The following is an 8,715-nucleotide window of genomic DNA, read 5'->3' as shown; positions in this document are numbered from 1 at the left end:
TGGGGTTGGCAGAAAGCTAAGAAGAATACTAGGCCTACATAGTGCCCCATCACATAGTCCACAACAGTCCTTTACTCCGGTCAGTCGAGTGTTTTTCTCCTTATTGTTGTGGCCATCTCAAACAGCTGTAAGTATTACGTTACATGTTAGTGCCACTATATATACCTACAGAGAAGAACTCTCTCTCTCTCTCTCTCTCTCTCTCTCTCTCTCTCTCTCTCTCTCTCTCACACATATAATCTCATATATATATAAATATATATATATATATATATATATATATATATATATATATATATATATATATATATATATATATATATATATATATATATATATATATATATATATATATATATATATATATATATATATATATATATATATATATATATATATATATATATATATATATATGTGTGTGTGTGTGTGTGTGTGTGTGTGTGTGTTTGTGTTTGTGTTTGTATATATATATATATATATATATATATATATATATATATATATATATATATATATATATATATATATAGTAAACCCTCGATATAACGGACCCGCTTATAACAGATTTCGAATATAACGGACAGGGCCAGACGGTCAGAAATCCACGGGTACCGACCGATAATTATTTTTGAACCACCCGGTTCTGGTAACTACAATAGCGTCTGCTAGCCACCTCACCCTCCTCTCTTAATCTGATGCCCCATCTTTCGATTACCGTAGTCTTATTATTCCCACCTGATGAAATATTTTCCTTCTCGTGATTTCCACTCAAATGAAGCCAAGTGTTTGTGAGTGTCGGTACTGATACAGCTTTAGGGGGTAGAGGGGAGCTGCCCCCAGTTAAGTAGGTTAGGGTAAGTTATGTTTGGTTAAGGCCCAGGCTCTACGACCTACCGACGACCTCCAGCGATTTACAGGTCGCGGGAGGTCTCGCATGGTCGTGCGTGCGATCGTCATTTATCTCCGTCTGCCCTGCGACCGATGGAGGTTTTAAGGCCCAGTCACACTGGCTCTACGACCTACTGCCTACCTCCAGCGAGCTGCAGGTCGCGGGAGGTTTCACATGGTCGACGATTGGTCGTGCATGCGATCGTCATGTGCCTCCGTCTGCCCTGCGACCGATGGAGGTTTTAGGTCATGGTCTAAAACCTCCAGCCTACCTCTTTTAGGTCGCTGCCGGTCGTAAAAAAGGTTGCCGTCCGGTGGTCGAATGGACTACGTCTGGACGATAAGCGGACTGCCACCGGTGGCCGACAGGTGACCATTAACTGTTGAACGGCGACCGGATGGCAAGAGGACGCCGTCTGGTTGCCGTCAGATAGTAGGAGGTCGCTGATGGCCGCCGTCCACTTTTCATCTATCACTGGCCTTCCACCACACGGCGAGTTGTGCGGCGACCGGTGGTAGATCAAACCACCCTTGCCCGGATATGAGGTACATTCCTGAGCAGTGACGTCCCACGCCCCTCAGCCCGCCCAAGCTCCGTCCCGACTCAACCTGCTCCACAGGTCAAACACACGGGCAAATGTGTATGGGTCACCTCTGCCTAACCAAAATAAATCACTGCAGGACATGATGTGCACAGCAGTAACAATGAGTTTGTTGAGCTAATGGCTTTTATCCATTTAAAAAAGAATTGTTAATTTCATCTTCTGCTCTGCGCAGGGTGATGGAAATGCATTAGAACGAATATAATGTAGCATACATACTAATAACAGGTTAAAAAAAAGATTGTTTGGAGCATTTTTTGCACGTCTGAGGCACATAGGGGGGGGGGGGGGCAGCACAAATATCCGACTTTTGCTGCAGTGAAGCACATAATACTTTCATTACCTTTATAAGAAACTATTTTTTCATATATAATTTACAGAAATAAGAATGAAAAATGTGTAATATAACTGGGTGATAATATTACTGTAACTGTAACACGTCAGCTGCAGGTCGTTAACAGGACGCGTACTGGTCCTTACCTGTCGGTCACCGGTCGGCGTATGGTGGGCGTCTTGACCTGACTCCAGGTGTGAGGTCAGGGTGTGATCTTACCATGGATGGTCGTCGTCCGGCCAGCCATTGGACGAACACTAAACGACCACCGGTAGCCAGAGCCCTTACATGACGCCCCAGGGCAAAGTTCTCAGTAACGCCTCCTCCCCCCCCCCATCACCACTTCCCACCTCCACCACGTACCTTTACTGCCTATGACCCTATAATTTGGGCAACGTGATTATAGGATACCGGTATACATAATAAAGATGCTTTTGCTGTGTGTGCCGTATAATTAAGATATTAAGCCTAATCCAGTCATCATATCTAGGCATCCAGGTGTTGTACAGTTATCAACGTGAAATACGTCTTGCCTCCAATATCATACTGATCCAAAGATTCGTTTAGGAGATATTTGCGAAAAACAGCGTTTGTCTGCCGCTGAAATGTATAAGAGTAAAAGTAAAAGGATAATGGAAAATATTTCATATTTTGTTGATTTTAATGCAAAAATTGTCGATTACGATAAACTATTCAGGCCTTTTTTGACCTCTTTGTTTATTATTATTATTTTGTCAGCCTTGTGGGCGGCAGGTCCAGGCTAGAATTGCCGCCCCCCTAAAAGTGCCGCCCCCGGGCATATGCCCCCCCTGCCCCCCACCATGTGAGGGCCCTGCCGGTAGCCGTTCGGTCGCACGACAGTGGTGGGTGTGAATCGCAGTATTTTGCGGTCACGGGTGATCGTTAGCAGGTCGTAAGGTCAGTGTGACTGTAGCTTTAGTAAAATGGAAATACACATTGCGGGACAGGACATTTGCGGCGGCGTGCGTGGTGGCCCGGTGTCGCGAGAAATATCTCCTAGCAGAAGTAAGTCGCTCTGCTCTCCACCACGCATGCGCATTGGGGAAATACATGTCAGGAAAAACATTAATTTGCCTGGTTTTGTTATAGTTTGTTCACTTGTGATCTTTGTGAACGGTGAGTGAATCACAGGATCAGTAGCCAAGTCGAACATCTTTATCTGCGAGTTATTTTGCAACACCAGCTGGCATTGAAAAGTCAATCATTTATTAATGATTTGTTCCAGAAGCAGTTATCGAATTATTTCATAACACACCGAAAACTACATAAAAAAGTTTCGTCTGCCAGTACGAGATTGGCGCACTTGTAAAATTTTACCCATTCTCGTAACAATACAACACCCTCGCAGGGCCCCACTTGATAGAGAGAGTCCCGACATAAGCGGCCCTGTGTATAAGGCTGCTGGGCGCCATTATTGGCCCTTTGAGCACCGCGCCGCCTTCAAAGCACGGTGTCTCGCGGGTCATTTTTTCTTATTTTTGAGGTGGTGCCTAGCCTTCGGCTGAAGCAACATGCCACAAAGGGGATACAAAGTGTATAATTTAACTGCGAGGCAGCTGAGAAGACAGGTGTGGTAACAGTCAGTCGTCTTGGAAGGGAGGAAGTAAACCATCGGTCATGGCATCAAGACACACACTGCCATTGTGTGTGTCTTGCTGTCATAACCGCCCCCCTCCCTTTGTACTGTCTATGTAAATCATTGTGAGAAAGACACAGCTACAAGGACTGAAACCATCATTCACTTCAGGTCCAGACATCGAAGCTGATGAGGGAAATAAGCTGTTCGTGGCCCTTACGGCCAAAATTATTGGATGTGATCTCTCCCACAGCTGTTATTACAGACTCACACTGGATATTTCACAGTCTCATCAAGGCCACAGTTTAATAGACTGGACGTGTTACAAGAATTTAGATGAACAGAAGCTAGCTTTTGGTGAGCCATACCTGTCTTGGTAAAACTCTAGAATCACACCCAACTCACTCTAAAAGCTAACACATTTGTTTAGATTGTGTTTGCTAATCATCACTCTGTTAACCGTTTCCATTATTATTACTCGTTTTTGCGATTTTAAATGCGGGGAAATATTACTATTTCATCGGTGACGGCTTAGATTACTATTTGCTCATGTGAAGGCTCTTCAGCTAGAAACTCGTCTATGTTGAGTTTAAAGTCCATCTTTATTTAATAGCCTAATATATAAGGTTGCACAGTCTTCATTTTCATGGGCACCAATGTCATTATAATATGTTCAAGACATTTTCCTACAGTATTCTCTAAAGTCTAAAGCAAGCTATTTTGACCCTCAAGCAAAATGAAACACGTTTACATGGCCCTAGTATTTTACAGTATTATCTTTTTTAATAAACAATAATTATTTAAATTAAATTAATGTTATTGAATTATAATCACTGATGACATTTTCACAATACCTTGGAATCGCACAGGACATTTATTGCAGCAAATACATCCTAGTGTGTGTGTGTGTGTGTGTGTGTGTGTGTGTGTGTGTGTGTGTGTGTGTGTGTTAACACAATAAAGAGAGCAGCACGGCGAGTAATGGAATCAGGGCCCCCTCCACCCCAGATAATCAGTTTACACTAATTTTCCCTCCATATGCTAAAGTTTACTGCAAGCAGGTAATGGAAAGGAAGCAAAGTGCCTTTGCATTGATGGAGCCTGGGTAGTGTGTCAGCCACGTGGCCCATGACAAGTATATCAAGGTTCATAACGTTCAGGAGGCAGCGTCCCTCCCTGCAGGCAAGGGTCAGGCGATGGAGGGACATGTAGGTAATAGAAAGACTTCCCCAACTTCTACCGATAATGTTTTACAGCGATAAGTATTGTTAAATCCATCCATCACAGCAACAACACTCAAAGAGAAGCACCCAGACTTGTTTGAAGTCTCTCAGTACCCTCTGAGCGCTGGCGCCTCACAAGATCGTCAGCAGCCCGCCTTGACGCGCCTATATCACAGGCTACAGGGTTACTGAGTGCCTATACTGAGACAGTGACTGATGGTAAGGCTAATAATAATCTCTTGTTACCTCCTTACGGCACATTCCAACGGCTGGTGATCAAATTATGGTAAAGTATAAGGACGTAATGGTGGGTTGGCGACACCTGTTGATGTAGACGCAAACTGTCTCTTATTTATTTTCCCAGAGCTCGTTGGCTGCTGGCTCCCAGCTGGCTGTTAGAGGAAGGTGTGTAGGTCTGACACAAGTGTGTTCTGTTTCAGTGGACTATCCGTATGGCTGTGAAACAGATATATAAAAGAGAGCGTGTGCTAGCGTTTGAAAAGCGCGGCGAAAACAGGGCCAATAATGGCGGCCAAATCTTAGGTTGTCGGGACTCTCTATCCAGGGACTCTACTTAAACCTCGCAGTCCATCGCCAAGTTTGCTATGCAGCTATACAGACAACGTGCACACAACATACACAATAAAAATATATATACCTACGTTTAATAGGTACGTTGGTATTATTTTACGTTATTTTTCTATTTTCACCGCTTATAGCTTACTTTCGGCATAAACGAACTGCGTTCCCCAATATATATATATATATATATATATATATATATATATATATATATATATATATATATATATATATATATATATATATATATATATATATATATATATATATATATATATATATATATATATATATATATATATATATATATATATATATATATATATATATATATATATATATATATATATATATATATATATATATATATATATATATATATATATATATATATATATATATATATATATATATATATATATATATATATATATATATATATATATATATATATATATATATATATATATATATATATATATATATATATATATATATATATATATATATATATATATATATATATATATATATATATATATGTTAAAAGGTATATAAAGAGGCAGCACCGCAACCATTGTTTGATTAATTAAACTGAAAAAAAGAGACAAATTTCCAATTAAAAAAGGCGTTAGGTAAGGCGTAAAACATCTCCAAAATTATTCGCTACATTTGAAGATGGCCCGGAATCACGACACACAGTTAATACCTTAAGAGCCTTAAATTTGCAAATATCGGTATTACTATAAGCGGGTAAATGCTCGATGAACTCCACAGAGTCTGAAAGTAAGACTGGAGATGAATATGAGAAAAACTAAAAGACAAAACAGAAAACAGAGGTAATATCTAATAATCAATCGGCTGGCAGAAAATAATGCTCAGGAACGAGACACTTGTGAAAGTCGAGTAGTAGCTACACACATCTAAGACAAACAATTAATGAAAACTCTGTCCATGAAAAAGCAACTCAAAGAGATAACTGAAATGGGATGGAGTACTTTTAATTAATAATTGTTACACAAAGTAATATGTATCATGAGTAGCAACCTGCCACTCTTAATGAAGGGGAACAAAGAGTACATCTAATGCATCCTGGCAGTCCTAAACATACGGTTCAGAAACTTGGCGCCTCGCAAAATATTCAGTGAGAGATAAAGAGAACTATAGGGAGTTCACAAAGAGGAATGGAGAGATAAATGCTGCAGTGTATAACATGGTAAGGAACGAAGCCAACATGTAGATTAGAGAACAAAGGTTGAAGATATCATTATGACTCAGGAATAAGAATGCACGTACTTTGGCAAGTCATTTCATGCGCAGAACTGATAACAGATGGACAACGAATGTATCGGAGTGGTAACCTCGAAATCATAGGATAGGTGGAAATTGATGCATTTGCCGGAAAAGGATAGATACACGATGCGCATCTATAAAACACTTGCCTGCGCCAGAACGGGCTGGTGCCGACCACCCACTAAGGAACCCTATCAGGGTCATTGGCGGAATGTAAAAAATCAATCAAACAAAAACAAACAAACACAAACAAAAAGCCTATGATCGGTTGTAATGAACCTTGCATTCCGGAAAACCAAGCCTACCGGACTTTTTATATTTTTTTCCCCTTGAGCTGCCTCCCTTGGTGAAAAAAAAGTTTTAAAGGATCCTCCAACAGGTGCTTATGAGAATGTGATGGTCTCCTTAGCTACCCTTCCAGCTGTGCTCTATAGAGGTTTTGCAGTGACGTCACGAAATAGCGTCGTCTGCACCTTGTGCGTCGTCTGCAAACCTGCTGGTGGTCACCTCCCCAGCAGAGTGAGCAGACGGACCACGTGTGCCCCATCCCCAAGTCAAGTCAAGTCCGCGGGCAAATGGCAGGACCTTCAGCATCATTTGTGTTAAGTGATTACGCGAGATCGCTTGAGAATGCTGCGAAGCTAAATACATCGAAAAAATCAGTGCTTTTGGAGGAGGAGACTGGTAGACTGGCTGTTTAGCTGGCTGGCTGGCTGTCTGGTTGACTGGTTGCCTGGTGGGTTAATTGGCTGGCTGATTGGTAAAGTGACTGTCTGTCTAACTGACCGACTGGATGGCTGGCTGGTTGACTGGTTAACTGACTGGGTGGTTGACTGACTGGCTGATTGGTTGGCTGGTTGACTGGCTGATTGGTTGATTGGCTGACTGTCTGTCTGGCTGGTCGGTTGACTGGCTGTCCCTCTGCCTGGCCGATCTGTTGCTGACCAGTGATGCCCAGGTAGGCCCAGGTAGGCAGCACAGGCAGACAAACAGGTGAGGGCAAGTGACGACAGGTGAGGGCAGGTGAGGGCAGGTCACCTTACACTACGCACTCTCGGTCACTTCCCTGCGTACACTTATATACTCCAACCAGCACTGAAGCTCTGTCCCTCTGTGCATTTTGCCTCCACTGAATTTCTTTTCCTATTTTCTTCCCCTGCTTGAGTGCCGCCATGCGTGTTTGCCTCCGCCAACTCATGTAACTCCCGTTCCAAACTTCCAGAGTAATCCCCCGCCACACAGTAAGCTAGGGGACCCGGGGCAATACCTAAATGGGTGTTACCTCATGTAATAATCTGATCAGTCTTGCCTGTAATATTTACCTCTGACAAAATGAGCACTGCAGAGTCGAGATGAAGCAGACGGCCGCCAGTTTTCCCTCCTCACAGCTGCTATCCACTTCCCCCGCTCTTCTGGATTTTCTGGAAATCTAGAAAATGACACAGCATCTCTCCCGTGTAGGTTAGCACATCCAACCGCACAGCATACGTATCCCATGACGAACACACAGAGCACTTGTTTAGCCGCCACCAAGGTTTGCTTTGATAAGTGACCACCGTCACTGACCACCAAGATGGCCGTGCAGGCCCGCGCTACCCCCTCACCCCCATTGATGACGTCAGCTGCAAAACCTCTATACCACGATATGCTTGACCTGGAGTTTACAAAATCCATAACTCATAACCAGCTCCCTCAGTATCAACTGTACGTACCATTAACAATCGTCCTATCAAGTGAGAGGAAATATCATAAAAAAAATACAACGCTGAGCAGGACTTCCCACAAATAGACCCATGATCTGAGGCTAGGGTAACTCTGCAAATACAGGACATCAGTGAGGCGATAGACGTATCCAATATTATGCAGGACATAGATAATCAAATTTAGTACACAATTTCAAATGACATCAATTTCGAGAGGTTATTCAGACCAAATATACAAGAAAATATGGCAAATATGGGGGAAGTCATATCAGTGGTAAGGTGGCAGCCATCGGCCTCAAAAGATGACTGCAAGATTACTCTATGAGTAAGTATCTATGGATGTCATGCCATTGAACCTTGGTAGGTAAATAAGGGGAAAATTCCAAGAAAAATGAATACTTTCATGTGTATACAAAGGTGATGGATTTTAAGATATAGATACGACAATACTAATGATAAATGTAAACTTTTCATCAATTTACCCGCGAAA

This window comes from Eriocheir sinensis, chromosome 14, assembly GCF_024679095.1.
Source record: "Eriocheir sinensis breed Jianghai 21 chromosome 14, ASM2467909v1, whole genome shotgun sequence".
In the NCBI taxonomy this organism is placed as follows: Eukaryota; Metazoa; Arthropoda; class Malacostraca; order Decapoda; family Varunidae; genus Eriocheir; species Eriocheir sinensis.
The sequence above is the reverse complement of the archived record's forward strand: the minus strand, read 5'-3'. Positions refer to the sequence as shown.